Raw genomic sequence first — 17,241 nt, 5'->3', positions numbered from 1 at the left:
ACCTAGTAAAATAATGTAATATTTCTATTAGGTTGAACTATATATGGCACCCCACTCCAGTACTCTTGCCTGGAAAATCCCATGGACGGAGGAGCCTGGTAGGCTGCAGTCCATGGGGTCACTAAGAATCGGACACGACTGAGCAACTTCCCTTTCACTTTTCCCTTTCATACACTGGAGAAGGAAATGGCAACCCACTCCGGTATTCTTGCCTGGAGAATCCCAGGGACAGTGGAGCCTGGTGGGCTGCCGTCTATGGGGTCGCACAGAGTCGGACACGACTGAAGCAACTTAGCAGGAGCAGCAGTTGTGGTGCACAAGCTCAAGCTCATATAAGATGACTGTATATGTAGGGGAAGAAATGGTCAAATACCAGCAATTTCATGTAGTTTGTCCTAGTACCTCAAATGATTGTTTTTCTGCATACATGTTTACCTTCTACTATGTGGCCCAACCATATCCATCCTGCTTTCCTAGAAAGAAATTATATCATCATGGGTTCTTACTAACAGACATTGTGAAGTAACAAAGTTTTCCTCTTCTGCAGTCTAGTGTGATGATCATCAGATGATACAACTCAGGAGTTTATAGATGGTACAGTTGTGACGGAAAACTGTATCACCATTTTGCAGGTAGACATGTTTGTACCATTTCAGTGTTCTGGTAAACAAAGTTGTACAGACCATTCTTACAAATTAAGAAGAAGAGATTGGGATAGCAAGGATTAGGTTGTGGCCTGGGCCTGGGTTCCTAGGTGGCCCAATGGTAAAGAATCTGTCTGCCAATAAAGGAGATTCAGGAGACATGGGTTCGATCCCTGGGTTGGGAAGGTCATCTGGATGAGGAAATGGCAGCCCACTCCAGTATTCTTGCCTGGAAATTCCATGGACAGAGGCACCTGGAAGGCTACAGTCCATGGGATCCCAAAGAGTCAGACACAACTGAGAGACTGAACATGCATGTTGGGGCAGGGTAGCACCAGTAGAAGGGGTACTGAGAGCATCCCAAAGCCTTTTCTCTAGGAAATTGTCTTGTTTTGGAAATGAGCTTCTGACTGTTAGAAGATATGGCCAGAGAGTAGGGAAGCCTGAACTCTTGGAATAACAGAGTCTTTGCCTCCAAATCCTACTTAACCACTTACTCCAAGTAGTATCTGTATTCTCATGATAAAAATGGAATTTTATGATCTTTTTCATTGTAATTTTTTAATCTCCATGTTTAAAGTCTATAAATTATATGCTTTTTTCATTAATTACATTTCTTTCTATAAATTCATTCTCAAAATTCATGTTAGAGGTCAGTATTGGAATGCCCATTAGGTTAGATATTTCTACATGTGTCAGTGAATCATGCCAGGAATAGTAGACTCCTAATATCGTGGGCTAGGTTCAGAGTGGCAGCTGTAACCTCAATGAGGGCAGCAGTGGTTGACTCCAGTCAGTCATTCTGTTAAATGGGAATTTACTACATTTTATAAAGCAAGGAACTTGGGTGGTTATTAGATACAGAAAATGTGTACACTACAGTAAATTTTTTTTGTCTCAGTTGATTATGCTTTTAATACTGTTGCACTATTTTTCACTCATAGACACTGCCTATATAGCATTAATGATTATAAAAATGATATCAACCATTTATTGAGCATTTTTTTTTTACATGGCAGGTTCTCTACTGAAAGATTAACATACTTATCTCGTTTAATCATTACGAAGTTCTTGCATGCTAGGTACTGTTAGTAGTCTCCTTTGCAGATGGAGAAATCTAAATTTGAGAGATTAACAAGCTCCAGATGATTCAGTTAGAAAGTGTAGGAACAAGAGAAGTTATGATTTGTCTGACAGCGAAAGCATGTTTGTCTATGACCTGTAGGTTATATCACTCTGATGAGCTTATAAAAGGACAGAAAGAAGAATCCAGCCAGACGCTTAAATGACTTCTGACTGAGGGATGAGATAAGTTCAGATAAGGCACTAAGACAGTGAAATAGCCAAGTAGTTTTAGCATCTATACACAGGAATAAAGCTCTGCATCCCCATAGCCATATTTCAGGACGTTTGTTTCATTTATTCCAAATTGTCCATTCATCTTCAAGTGACCCTCTATTCTTCCATTTTGAAATCTGAAGTATTTCTAAGTGAAATAAGATGGAGATCCACTCAAACCTTAACGCTCTTTCTCTTAAGGTTCAAAACATTGATTTTAAAACTTAAATATTCCACTGGCCTTCAATGGCCTAATATTTCTTCTCTTACACTGATTTTGATCACCTTGGAGATGGAATTTGAAAATAGATTAAATAATTTCAGAACCTTTGTTACTATGGTGACCCAGGATGGAGCTGGTGAGATTTCTTCCCTTTATTATCTTGATACTAAGAAATCTGCCTCTTTGTCCCTGTCTTTTACAGAAGCTCACGGTATGATAGAAGGGATAAGGTGTGAGAGAAGTGTTATTACAGACACATTGGGAGAAGTGCTGCTTTGAAACTGGCCTCTGCTTCTGAGGGGTTCTGGTATGGGTAATTCTGTGGCTCATGTTCAAAAACTAATGAAGTCTTGAGTGGTTGGAAGCTTGATAACCACACTGTGTTGTGCTACTTATGTATTTACTTTTTAAGATTTTTTTTTTTGATGTGACCTTTTTTTGAGAAAAAAAAGTCTGTATTGAATTTGTTACAGTATTGCTTGTTTTATGTTTTGGTTTTTTGATTATGAAGCAAGTGGAATCAGTGATTGATCACTCCATTCTTCTGATTACTTAGGCCAAACCCTTTGACTTTTCTCATTTTTGCATATCTATGTTGAATCCAGTGGTAAATGATACTGATTCCACCTTTACTATCTGTCCAAAATCTGACTACCATTGCCTTGTTCATTGCTACTGCCTTGGACCTAGTCACAACCATCATCTGTTAGACTTTTGAAATAACCGCCTTGCTTTACCCCTATAGTCCCTTATCTACACTTGCTTGATTGATTCTTTTAAAGCATAAATCAGAGCATGTCAGAAAGCTCTAATTCTGAGTAAAAGCCAAAGTCCTTGAAACTGTCCACAAAGCCTTGTGTGTCTGCCTGCCCTCCCACTGCCATAATACCTTCTTCTTCATCCCTAACCACTCATCCTCTTACTTGCTTTGTGCCATGCTGGCCTTTTCATTGTTCCACGAACACTCCAAGAAAACTTGACCTCAGAGCCTTTGTACTGTAATCCCGGTTGCCTAGAAGTTCCGTTGCCTCATATATGCATGACTGCTCCCTCACTGCATCCTTTAGGCTTTTGAGTGTTATCTTATTGAAGACGCTTTCCCCAACCTTCCTCCACCCTCCAACATTCACACTTCTATTTGCATTGTTTAATTTTTCTCTATTGAATTGTTTACCACCTGACATGTATATACTTATTTGGTGGTTGTTGACCCACATAGAATGTAAGCTCAGTGAGGGCAGGGACCTCTACTGTTGTAGATCAGGGCTTAGGATGGTACCTGGCTCTGTGGAAATCTGGTGAATAAGTGAATAAAATCCACAATCTGCAGTGATCAGATGCAGAAAAAGCAGAAGAAAAAAATGGGTCTGTGAATTAGGATATGCATGTTTGTGTATGAGGAGATGTGTGTGGGCAGAGAGGAATAATCATCTTTGTGTCAATGGGAGGGCCTCACAATCTTAGTATGCTTGAGTGACAAGGATACCGAAAGACATACTTTTCCTTCTCTATTCTCATCTCTGTTATTACCAGTAATCTATTTATATCTTTGTCAAATGCTTTGTGTGTGTATAATCAGAGTTTATCTTTTGGCTTACATTATTTAGAGGAGAGACAAGGGAGTTTATTCCCTTAATATTTTGGGTAATGCCTCCCTGCATCATCTATTAGCAATGATAACTGTTTATCCGGGCCATCCCTCTTTCTCCTGGCATCTGCGTGATTTCTTTTAATCACATTCCCATTACCCTCTAATTATGTAAAATTATGTTATATTAAGTATAATTTCTGCTGGTAGCCACAGGGTGGCATTCATGTTCTTTGCTATCACTTAAATGACTGATAGATTACAAGGTCACTTTGAGTAGATAAATAGCCTATAGATCCTTTTCAATGAGGTTTGCATTCTGATTTTTCATATTAACATTGGTATATTGCAGAATTTATTATGCTTTTCCACCTGCACCTCATATTGCTTCCAGCACCTCCAGTCCCTTCCTGCAGGAATCCAGGATGACTCTATCAGATGGCCTTGTTTCAATATTCAACTCAGTCAAAGAGTATCTAATGAGAGCCAGTCGCTGACATGCCTTGGTATTCATTTCAACTCAGCCATCATGGGAAGATCTGCCAGCAGCCTTTAGCACATGGCTCTGACTGAATGTTTGCTGGTAAACACTAATCTGAATAACAAGTAGGATCATTCGCACCAACAGGTTTGTGCCAAGCTAGGTGGATTCTCCAGACTAGTCCTGAGGCAATAAAACCAGCTCTTTAATATTTAAACATGACTTTGATTATAAAAGCAAAACACACACACACACATACAGAAATGATTACATGGGAAATTTCAGCTCTAATGTGGCATCTGGTCTGGATTTCAAGATGCAGAGCTTAGCCCTTCTTCCCTCCTAATCTTACCCTAGAGTCATTCATTCATTCATTCTTTTCTATACCTCAATTTCATTTAACGTGGTGAATTCATCTATTATTATGTATTTTATCACATTCATATCTCAAGTATGATTTTTCTCATTTTATAGATGAGGAAAGTGGAGATTAGCAAGGCTAACAGTTGAAGACAATGCTGAAAATAAACTTTACAGGTGATATGTATCTAGAAGATTTTGATTGATTTTTTTCTCTTTATACATCCTCATAGTTGTCCTGGGGGTAGGTGACACAAACACCTCTTATTACCTCCAGGTCCCCCAAGTCTGGAAGGCCTCTGTTCTCTGTCTCACAGAGGAATATCATAATAGCAGCTTTGCTAGCATTTCTGACTTTAACCTCTTCTCCATATAATCTATATTACTTTTCCCTCCTGGAGTCATCTTACTGAAACTATGATGTCATTTTTTTTTTACTCAGAAAAGTGGGATCTTATCAAAAAACTCACGTTATTTTTACCTCTCATTGATCCTTTATAATTAATTCACTGAAAATTTCTTTCTCCTTCTCTGAAAGTGACCTCCATGAATTTTCCAGTAACTTCTAGGTAATAGAAAGCCCTCTGGTTTCTTTAAGCCACAAATATAAACTCAATACAGAAAGCAGGATATCCAAGCTGATACATTAAATAAGCAAGACTTTAATCTTCATTTACTGGAAAGATTTCTCCCTTCACCTGCGGCTAGGGCTTCCTGCCTTCAAGGAGCAGAATGCAATCAGATCCAGTCTTTTTGTTTGGTCACCTGTTTTGTCTGCTAGATGCCGTTCCTTTTCAGGGTTATAGTGCATGTAAAGAAGAGGAGTAGTGGAATGAACAGCTTTTATTCAACTAGTTTAATTAGAGGGCTGTTGTGTCTGATTCTTTGTGACCCCAGGGACTGTAGCCCACCAGGCTCCTCTGTCCATAGAATTCTCCAGGCAAGAATACTGGAGTGGGTTGCCATTTCCTTCTCCAGAGGATCTTCCCAACCCAGGGATCGAACCCTGGTCTCCCGCATTGTAGGCAGACGCTTTACCATCTGAGCCACCAGGGAAGCCCTGTTATGTCTGACTCTTTGTGACCCCATGGACTATAGCCCACCAGGCTCCTCTGTCCATGGGATTCTCCAGGCAAGAATACTGGAGTGGGTAGCCATTCCCTTCTCCAGGGGATCTTCCTGATCCATGGATTGAAGCCATGTCTCCTGCATTGCAGGCAGATTCTTTACTGTCTGGACTACCAGGGAAACCCATCATTGGAGGAGAGTTTTGCCTTCCTGATGTCTGAAAGATGTATAAAGTATCTTTCTTATGGAATTGGTGGATTCTTCAGAGGCTCCCTGGCTAATTTCTCAGACTGCAGCTTCCTTCATTTGGGAACTGCCTCTTCTTTGACTTGCCGTTCCTTTTGCCCCTCAACTTCTGGTTTTCTGGCAGTCCACTTCACATATACCCTTGGTTGGAAATTCATGGTCCCCAGAAGCAACCCTTTGGATGCAGTGTCACTTTAAACATGATCCTAAGTTCATACATTTACCGTGGGTTCCATAGCTAGTCCCCTGCATTCTTGCATGTTTGATCATCACTGAGGATAGTTACTCTCCAGATAAAGCATTTACTTTGCTACTGTAAGATTCTTCATCTGGCCTCTCATCTTTGGACTCTTTCAGACTGAGTCAGCAATGTTCTTCTGTGTTCTACTGCAGAGAAAGTTTCTCAAACTCTAAGACTAGTGTTATAAATCCTTTCTCTGAGCTTTAGAAAACCCACCCCTCCATTGTATTTCTCTCAGTACCTTTTTGTCTTCCTTGCGGGCCAGTTGTCTCACTGGCTCTCTGAAACCTATTTTGTTTTTAATATCTGTTGTTTGGGGCTTACAAATTGTCTCATTATATCAATTTCAAAAATATTATTTAGATTCCAATCTTTGGATTAGTAGACCAAGTAGTTCAAACTAATCTCACTGAGCATAAACCAGATACCAAATTTTGCTTTTTAATCTGCTGGAAGGCCTTGGGGAACTAAGAAGTTTGTGAGAAATTATTACACCAGCATCTTGAAAATCCCAGTATTTGGGGTCCACTTTTGCCCAAGAGCCATATGGTGACAAAATTCACATCTAGGAAGTGGAATAACTCTTTTGACAGATTAGAAGGGTCAGCAGAACATATCTGAATTTTAGGAGTTTCCTTGAGATGCTTCTAAAGAGTTGCATCCTAGGTGAAATGAGTAACTTTCAAACCTGCTGATGCATTAACTGCAGTGCTTTGAATCCTCTCAGTAACTCAGGAATTCTCAGACCTTATAATTACATTAAGGGAATGCCTTCCTGATTATAGTTCTCACAGGCACTTGGATGAAACAAAACAAAGTTCCCTATCAAGGAAATTAGCGTCATCTTAGGATCCAATCGATTTCGTAAATATTTTTAAAAAAATACAAATGTCTGGTACAGAATCCAAGAACCAGGTGTCTGCAGATAAGAAAGCATAAATGAGAAATAGTAGAAACATCAAAGATAGAAAACAGGCCCACAAGGACTTCAGATACTGAAATTTAAAACAATTTAACCTATCATCTTCAAAAAGACAAAAGATAAGGTACAAAATATTGGCAGAAAACGTGACACTCTAAAAAGTGATCTAACAGATTTTAAAAGGAATTGATATGAATTCTGAGATTAAAAATGCAAGAAACAAAATTATGAATTCAATTAAATTGTTAAATAGCATATTAGACATAGGTGAAGAGAAAAGTAGCGGCTGAAATGTTAAGTCAGAAGAAAATGTCTGTAACAAAATACAGAGAGACCAAAGAATTGAAAATATAGGAAGATGGGCAAGACAAAGATGACACAGTAAAATCCAATATATACTTACAATACTGATTTATATGCTGGTAAGTGTCTGTCTAGTCTTTGAACTTGGGGTGGTTCCATGGATATTTGATTTATTGTAATTCATTGAGTTGAACATTTATGTTTCATGTTCTTTCTGTATATGTGTTTTATTTCAAGACAAAAATAGAGGTTTAAAAAATAAGAAAAACAATTACTCTGGTTGCTGTGTGGAAAGTGGATTTGAATGATAGGGGGAACTTGCTATAATCTATGCAATGGATGATGGTATACAGAAAAAGAGCTAGGTGAGTGGATTCTTGACATGGTTTGGAGGTAGACTTCATAAAGACTGTTAGATTCCACTAACTTAGTAGACTTAGACTTAGTTATAATCCACTAACTTAGAGAACTTAGTCTATTCTCTCCAGAATAGAATTATGTGTAGACTAAGTTCTATTCTCTTTAAAAAGGAGGTATAATATCTCAGTTTTTGGACTGAGTATAACTGATGAGGCCGCTGACTGAGGTGGAGAACAAGAAAGGGGCAAACTAGAAGGAAGAAATCTTGAGTTTTATTTTGGAGTGTACAGAGACAATACAGTGGAGACCAGGACTGACTCTCGGAGCACTCTGAAGAATGTGGTATCATGGAAAGAAAGGAAATGTGTTTCAAGAAAGAAGGATTAGTCAAGCAAGATAAAGACAGAGAAGTGACTTTAGAATTTGACATTATTAGTCATTGCTATAAGATTATAGCATTGCTATTATAGCATTAATTGCTATTATTGCTATAAGATTATTAGTCATTGCTATAAGAGCAGTTTTGGTGGAGAGGTAGATAAGGGATGTGAGCCTGTTTGAACCTGTCTCTGAATCAGAGACAATGGGACTGGGGAAGTCAGAAAGCAAGAATTAACAGCTCCTAAGACATTTTGTTGTGAAACTGAACAAGATAAATTGTGTCATGGCTAAACAGAGACATGGGGGTCAACAATGAGTTTTTGATAAGGAAGAAACAATCCATTTCTAGATTGTTGAGAATTCAGTGAGAGGAAAATGATGATACAAAAAAAGATGGAATACTTCCAGGTATGAGGTCCTTGAGTAGAAAAGAGGTTATGGGTATTATTGAGCATCCATTATGTGGCAGGCATTGCTCAAGGAACCATGTGTATAGAGCATAAAAATTCATTTTCTGCCCTCGGGGACAACATGGAGCAGGAGTAGGAAGTGGGAAGAGAGCTTAGTAAACCAGCCATTGCATTATACTCTGATATAGAAATGCATGGAATATGCCAGGAAGAGAGTGCTCCTAGATAAGCCTTGGAAATAGTGGAGACTTTCTCAAAGAAATGATTGACCCTTAAGGATTCATTTAAATCTTACCAGATGTGGGAGGGATAACATGGTAAAAGTTCTTTTATAAGTTTATCACTACTGAATGTCCCAGCATTATCACTTGTCACAGTATCCCTGCCTCCAAACACGCATGTCTGAAGATGCCCTCATGTCAACACACCTGTCATTGCCTAACGTGTCATGCTAGTTTGTGATGTGCACACTTGTTGATATTCTGTGAAATGCTCTTGCTTCCTGGTAAACTTCTGCATGTCTCCAAGACTCAGTTTAACAGCTACTTTATCTCCCACACCCTTTCCAGAGAAGATAGAAAGAGGGGGCTCCCAGAACAAAAAGTCCAGTTCTTGCTATTGCCTTCATGCCTCTGGGGCACTTTATATGTGCCTTTATGGGTGCTTGTGATTTTTTTAGGAAAGCAGTTACCATAGTGGTTACAAGTATGGACTCAGTGCCAGGTTCACTGAGTCAAATCATAGCGCTACCGTTTGCCAGCTGTGTCACCTGGAGCCCATTTCTTAATGCCTAGGTGTCCTAGTTTCTTCCTTTCTAAAGTGAGACTAATGAAGCCTACCTGCTGAACTTGAAAGTGAATTATCATAACTCAAAAAAAAAAAAAAACGGGAAGGTACAGAGGATGCAGATGCAAGGGATGCTCAAGATGAAAATTCCAGACTTTGTGGGCTTTCCTGCTGGTATGTCCTTTTCCCCAACCTGGTATGTTCACTGGTATGTTCACTTTCCCTGGAGAAGAGGTGAATATACATGTTAGAGGGAAAGTTGCTCCTGGTTTCTTGACTGTTTCAGCTATGATTTATGTGTGATTCTAGAAAGGAAACTTTTTATTTTTGACATTTTTTTTGTCCTTTTGCATTGTCTCTCTTTCTTTATTATTTTGAGTGTGCTGTCCATTTTGTCAATTTGTTCCCATAGAAACCACTGAAAATTTACAGCTTGCTTAAGTGGATCTGAGGAGAGGCACAGGTTGTTGTGGGTATGAAGTGAGTTTATACTGCAAAATACTTAGAGCAGCATCCAGCATGTGAAAAATGCTCGATACAGTTTAGCTATTATTACTATAATTATATATGTTTTTCAACTATGATGAGAATAGCTCTTATTTATATTTGTTTTATGGATCCTTCCACTCTTCCAACACCCACCAACTTGCCCTTGTATGACATGAAGAAGCTCAATAAAGACGTATTGGAAAGGATACATGAATGGATTTCTCTCCTCTCTCCCCAACTGGTTTTATAGCAGGGTTCTATTCTTGGTGTCTCCTTTGGGCTTAGCATACATTTGGACATAGGGCACTCATGGCATAGTGCTGTGAGGATGTTTTGTTTTTTTAATATTGGACCCTAAAGATTTCTAAAATTACAGGAATATCAGGAGAGATGGTGCATTAAATCCTTAATACCTTAGTACATTTGCTAACAGAATCAGAGGTTGCCAGAAAGAAACCTCAAGCTCAAAGAGTTGAGTCTCCTTTGTGAAGGACATCCCTTCCCACATCCTTGACTCACGGCTAGTCATTTAAGCTTTACTTAACAGTAGATAATCAGAAAGCTTCTCTCTGGGGAGAAGGTGAACACTGGATGCCAGAGTGGGAGTAAGAGAGAACCCCAAAAGAGAGGCAAAGGGCAGAGAAGATGGAAAGAAGGAGAACCCAGAACAAAAAGTCCCAATCCTCTGCATTTGCCTGCAGGTTCTGCCCTCTTGTCCTCTTGAAAGAGAAAAGTACATGCAGGAGGGAAAATTGGTTCTGACTTTTATCTTTTGAAATCATAAGTGTAATGACAGAGACACATGTGTGATTTTAAAAAGGAAACTGTTTTTACTTCTTCACAGGGTCCGTTTTGTTCTTTGTGGTTTCTCTCTCTCAATTTTTTTTTTCCAAGTGCATTGTCCATTTTGCCAGTTTGTTTCCATGGGCACCATTGACAGTTTACATGTTATTTATGTGGATTTGAGAAGAGACAATAGTAATAAACTCTGATATGGGCTATAAATAGCAAGAGTGTTCTGGACTGCCCATCTTCTACCTCTCTACTTAACTACTTAGCAAATCAAGTTTATGATAACAATTTAAAGAACACGAGACTCTTTTTTCTTTCCTGGATGTGAGTGGTAGGAGGGAGGAGAAGGCTCTCCAACTCCCATCTCTTTGGATATTATCATGGAAGTCATGCCCAACTGAAGGTTAGCTCACTCATTACCACACTGTAACGTAAACTAATTTCAACTTCTTTACTTTCCAAAGCATTGGACCAGGGGATATTTTGGCATCTAGACTGATACTTATCCAGCACTGACCCACAGCAAGAAGAGTGGCTGCATTCTCGGAGGCTGTTTAGCCTTGTCCAAAGCATGACTTCCCATCTACCACTGTATCAGCTTTAATTTTTAGTTCCCCCACAGAGAAGACCTATGGGATTGGGGAAATAAACTTACTTCGACATTCAGGCTTTCCTTCATCTGTCATAAATTTTCTAGGGAAGAAATTTCAGCCTTCATTTTTTAATTCACTTGCTGTAGCAGAATGCTGGGGAATAGCAGATGAATAATCATTTATTTTTCATTAGTCTTACAATATTGACCATTATAACTTAATGATTTATTTTTTTCCTTCAACATAGTCTTAAATTTTCTCAATCTCTAAATCTCTCTATATATTTCCACTCCTAACTTTTCTTTCACCCTTATTTCTTTTCCTCTTTTATTTCTTAGGAGACTCAGACATTTTTACATTCTCCCTCCTCATTTAGACCTGAGCAACAGGGAATGGTCTCTAAGCATCATGGTTATTGAGGGTCAGAGGCTGGAAATGAAGCTGGAGGTGCATATATCTGAATGGAGGAAACCCTATTTTTGAGCCAGCCAGTCTCTTGGGGCTCAGTCCTTCTGCTCTTGTCTTAGATATTATGGAGCTGGTCCTCTGCAAGGCAAAAAATTGCCTCCTCCTCTAGGCATCTGTCTGTCGCAGCTCTCAGCAACAATCTCTTCCCTGCTCTGCCCACCTGCTTCGCCATCAGTGAAAAGGACAAAAATCCCAAGCTCCTTTTTCCTTACTGTTTGCAGTCATTTTTAGAAGCCTCATTTGCCCCAGGTGCCCTGAGAAGAGTAAATGCTAAGAGCTGCATCCAGACCCCACCTAATGATCCATCTGTTCCTTTGAGAAAGTCCCATTCAAGGAGAATGCCGCCGTCCCTGCAGAGCCTGGTGGGCTGCCATCTATGGGGTCGCACAGAGTCGGACATGACTGAAGCGACTTAGCAGCAGCGGCAGCAGATGACTATACTGGATCTCTTAGACTTCTTACCAACTAGATGTTCCAATTCAGCATGGAAGGGAGTGGAATCTAGGAACTTCTTGGTCTGACTCTTCTCTATATATACACAGATTAGAATCTCCAGAAAGTGTGGAGATGGCATTCCTACAATTTACAGTGCCAAAACTTATACCATTGGAGGAAGTGTTATAAATGACACTAAAATATTCATTCTATTTATTGATTCCAGTAGCCTGAAGTTACATTGTGAGTGTATGAGATAAGGGGCTGTAAACAAGGTTGTTGTTGTTTAGTGTCCAGCTCTTTGCAACCCCATGAACTATATTGCCCACCAGGCTGCTCTGTCCATGGAACTTCCTAGGCAAAAATACTGGAGTGAGTTGCTGTTTCCTTTTTCAATGGATCTTCCCGATGCAGGGACTGAACCTGGGCTTCCTGCAATGGCAGGCAGATTCTTTATAGCTGAGCCACCAGGGAAGCTGTAAGTGAGGTAACAGAACAATGAAACAAGAACTCAGGACCTTGGTGTACATCAATATCCAGAATAATTAGATAGAAATAAAACTCTAATGGGGGCCTAAACCTCACTAGGCAACAAGAGGAACCTCTCAGGAAGGACTGATAAAGGGGAGCCATCCTTTCAAGAAACCCAAGGGACAAGCCAGATGGATAAAATATACAGTGAATGACAGTTCTTTGCACAAGATGCTGAGAACTTTGTCTGGTGACAGTTTCACCAGCTAGACCAAAGACACGCAAACAGATGAATAGCCAGATAAATATTGCATATAGTAATTATGCACCAGCTATAAATATGGTGAGTTGATGTTTTCTGCCCTCAGGGAAGTGCAGTTAAAATTGGGATAGCAATTTTGATGAGAAGGGAATCAGAACTCAGGGAACTTGAGTTCAGAATTTTAAACAGCCCTGGAGACTGGGTCATCATAATAAAGCATTATACATCATCAAGGAGAATTTCATTTTCCTGGGTCACTCTCATGAGGTTTGCATGCGAAGAGGTTACAATTCTTTCCTGCCTGTTTGTTTCTAGCAGTAGCATTCCTTGGGCTATAATGTCCATTTATGTTATAGTCTTTAGCCACAGGCAATCTGGCCCAGTTGCTTTTTTCCTTCCTTGAATGCTCCACTGAAGTAATAATTAGATTAAAAAAAAAAACAAAAACCAAACATCTTGACCCCTGTCTTTGCTGAAATTTGTTCTTGAACATTAGGGAAGTGTAAATTTTGAAGCTAAATCCTGTGCTATAGGAAGAAAAAAAAAAAAACTCTAAGCACCTCAGAAAGTTATATCTGCTAGTGATTTATGTTTTCTGCTTTGTAAGCTGTGATAGAAATATAGTTTTAGATATGAGGATAAAGTTTAATATCCTAGTGTTGGAAATATACATTCCCTACGCAAACTTCCCCTGTGCTGAGTTGCTATAATTTTGGTTAACTGTTTTTCTTTCTTTTATTCTTGAAAAATCTTGGTTTCCTTTTATTATATGACACGCATAGGTCAACAGCAGTTCTAGGAAATGGCTGCCTTCTCTGCTTGGAATGCCACTATTTTGATCCCAGTATCATATCCCCTCTTCAAGTCTTCTTCCTGACCCACTCATTCTCAAAGACTCAGCTTAAAAGTTACCTGTGAAGTCCTGAACAACTCTCCTGATATTGATGTAGTAAAGTGTTGCCTTTACTTGTTTCTTTTCTAGCAAGGTCAGGGATGTTTTCTCATTAACCCCTGTATTCTCCTGTGCCCAGCAACACATACTAAGCACCTCCTGGGTGGGGAGGAGGGGGATGAGAAAATAATGAATAATTATTAGTAAAATATTGGTAAAAAGGAACAACTACACAAAAAATCATATAGTTTCTGAATGTATGATTCATATTTTAATTTACACAATTATACTATGCATGTGGATTCTGTTACTACAAAATAAACAAAAATTTAAAATCAATAGAAAATCACAAAGTCAAATCTTGTTTGTTAGTCCATGGCAAAATTTCAGATTTACATGATAGGGGTAATTATTTTGATTATCTCTTTTGGTATTATAAGCTACCTTAAAACCTAGAGGATTTAAACAATTATGCTGAAAATTTTATGAATCAGAAATGCAGGAAGAATTTGACCGGTTGGTCCGTACAGTTGGAGGAGTACCTTCATGGTGGCAGTTTTATACATGGGCACTTTGGTGCTTCTTGGTTTCTTTCTCTGTCTTTCCATGTGACAGAGCCTCTGACCTGGCCTGGACTTCTTACAAGATTGTGTCTGAGTAGTTATATTTCTTACCTAGTGGCTGTCTCCCAGAGGCAGGATGGGGATACTGCCAAGCTAGGTAAGAGCCATCCCTGGAACTGGCATGAGTCAGTTTCTGCAAACTGTGTTGATCAAAGCAGACAGAGTCCAGTCAGATTTGATGGGGTGGAGAAAAGACACCACCTCAAAATGGTATGTGACAAGATTACACTGAATGAAAGCATGTGAGATGGAGCACGATTTTGCCACCATCTTTGGGAACTATAATCTGTGATGTAATTAATACACGTGTGACAAATCAGTGCCCAAGGGACCATGTCATGAAAATCAATTAACTCTCTAGAAATGTTCAATGCCTCTCAGTGTGATAAGGTTTAATCCAGTGTAAGCTGCTTTTTTTCATCTCTGTCATAGATTTGAAATCTTTGGGGAAGAGAAGGGAAACCAAGCCTGGTATTCTTCATTTAGATCTTTCAATCACATTTATCTTATCAAACATACTACAGAATCACAAGTGAGAGAAAGTTCTACTTAGACTGCGAGTACTTGCCTTATAGAACTCGTTTCACCCAAAAGGTGGCTTTAGGTAAATTTATGGTAATAGATCCTCACTAGGTACAAGAAACAGAAATGTTAGAGCTGTATACCTAGCCTTTGAGGCTGACAATATAGCGAGCAAGGTTTTTCAAGCTGTAAGTTGTGATCCTATTAGTGAATCACGAAATCTGTTTAGTAGGTCAGGACTAGTGGTTAAACATTAAAAAGAAAGGAATCAGATGAAATACAAAGTATCCACTGTTACATGTAACCTAGAAAGTATATATTATATACTTAAGTATGTATAAGTGAGTGTTTTTGCGTGTGTATGTACGAGTACTGGATTACAATGTAAACTCTATTTCTAACTGGGACCCACAGTCAAAAATGTTTTTGAAGCCACTAAAATAGAGTGTCTGTGTCCTCTTGTGAACCCTCTCTTGCTGCCACTTTCGAAGGGAAGACACGGGACTGGAGGGACTGTTGGTTTGATTCAGCATGGCATTTCTGATGTTCTAATGAAAAATACTTTGTTTGGGGCCCAGAATGACAAATAGCTCAGAGTCCAATAGAAACATCTTTTCCTAAGAGAAGAAATTGCTTTACAGACAGTGTACAGCAAAATAAAATGTCTCACCTCCACAGCTTATGCCCTGTGTTGCCTATAAAGAGTTTTTATAGAAGACTGTTTTTTTCTTTCTCCCTTTTAAAACTTACATTTGGTTGAATAGATTTCCCAAGAGCTTAATGCTTCACCTACCCAATGGTTCTAACCCTTGAAAGGCTACAAGATATGGTCCAGGTTAGATCCGGAAGTGCTGTGACATGCCTCGTTGTACATTGAGGGCTACTTCTGATTGGGCTGGAAAACCCTGGGCACCATCCTTGGCACAGGTGCAGAGGGTGGGGCACAGACATGTTTTGCAGACTCTCATTTTTCACATGCCACCCTGTCTCCTTTCCTTCAGGAGAATCTTTCCCTACTCCTATCTCACCAACACCTGTTAAAGCACAATGGTGTAGTCTAGTGTCTATTTTTGACTTTTCAAATTAAGCCCCGTTAAAATTATAATTCATTGTGAGCAGTAAATATAGTTTATAAAAATACTTTTCATCTACGCTCTTCCACTTGATGTTCAGAACAAGCTTATGTGCTGGTTATCATAAATATTTTCATTTTAAAGTTGGAGAAGTTGAGACTCAGAGAGGTTGACTGCTTGTGCAAGGTCACACATGTATGTGAAACAGAAGGCCCAGGACTTGACTTTGACTACAAATCCCGCATTATGTTTTCCATGGCCAGAGAAAACTGGGCCTGCATTAGGTCTCTGGACTTGCACAGTTCAATTCAGTTGCCCAGTTGTGTCCAACTCTTTGTGACCCCATGGACTGCAGCATGCCAGGCCGCCCTATCACCAACTCCCAGGGTTTACTCAAACTCATGTCCATTGCGTCGGTGATGCCATCCAACCGTCTCATCCTCTGTCGTCCCCTTCTCCTCCCACCTTCAATCTTTCCCAGCATCAGGGTCTTTTCCAATGAGTCGGTTCTTCCCATCAGGTGGCCAAAGTTTTGGAGTTTCAGCTTCAGGACCAGTCCTTCCAATAAGTATTCAGGACTGATTTCCTTTATGATGGACTGGTTTGATCTCCTTGCAGTCCAAGGGACTCTCAAGAGTCTTCTCCAACACCACAGTTCAAAAGCATCAATTCTTTGGCACTCAGCTTTCTTTATAGTCGAACTCTCACATCCATACATGACTACTGGAAAAATCATAGCTTTGACCAGACAGACCTTTGTTGGCAAAGTAACGTCTCTGCTTTTTAATATGCTATCTAGATTGGTCATAGATTTTCTTCCAAGGAGCAAGCGTCTTAATTTCATGGCTGCACTTACCATCTGCAGTGGTTTTGGAGCCCAAGAAAGTAAAGTTTGTCACTGTTTCCACTGTTTCCCCATCTATTTGCCATGAAGTGATGGGACCACATACCATGATCTTAGTTTTCCAAATGTTGAGTTTTAAGCCAACTTTTTCACTCTCCTCTTTCATTTTCATCAAGAGGTTTTTTAGTTCTTCTTTGCTTTCTACCATAAGGGTGGTGTCATCTGCATATCAGAGGTTATTGATATTTCTCCCAGCAATCTTGATTCCAGCTTGTGATTAATCCAGCCCAGCATTTTGCATGATATACTCTGCATGTAAGTTAAATAAGCATGGTGACAGTCAACAACCTTGGTGTACTCCTTTCCCTATTTGGAACCAGTCTGTTGTTCCATGTCCAGTTCTAACTATTGCTTCTTGACATACAG

General features: G+C 39.5%; 1 long non-coding RNA gene across 1 annotated transcript in view; it reads left to right on the top strand.

Annotated features, from left to right (window-relative positions):
* Positions 1 to 2,290: 2,290 nt before the first annotated feature.
* LOC145546590 (uncharacterized) overlaps positions 2,291 to 17,241 on the top strand; it is a 38,560-nt gene continuing 23,609 nt past the window's right edge. Inside the window, exon 1 of the long non-coding RNA XR_014083057.1 lies at positions 2,291 to 2,341. This is a non-coding gene — a long non-coding RNA (uncharacterized LOC145546590). The remainder of the gene's footprint in view (positions 2,342 to 17,241) is intronic.

The sequence above is a fragment of the Giraffa tippelskirchi genome, chromosome 4 (genome assembly GCF_054371585.1).
Source record: "Giraffa tippelskirchi isolate mGirTip1 chromosome 4, T2T-mGirTip1v1.2.pri, whole genome shotgun sequence".
Lineage (NCBI taxonomy): Eukaryota > Metazoa > Chordata > Mammalia > Artiodactyla > Giraffidae > Giraffa > Giraffa tippelskirchi.
Note: the sequence above shows the minus strand (reverse complement) of the source record. Positions and strands in the feature narration are given on the sequence as shown.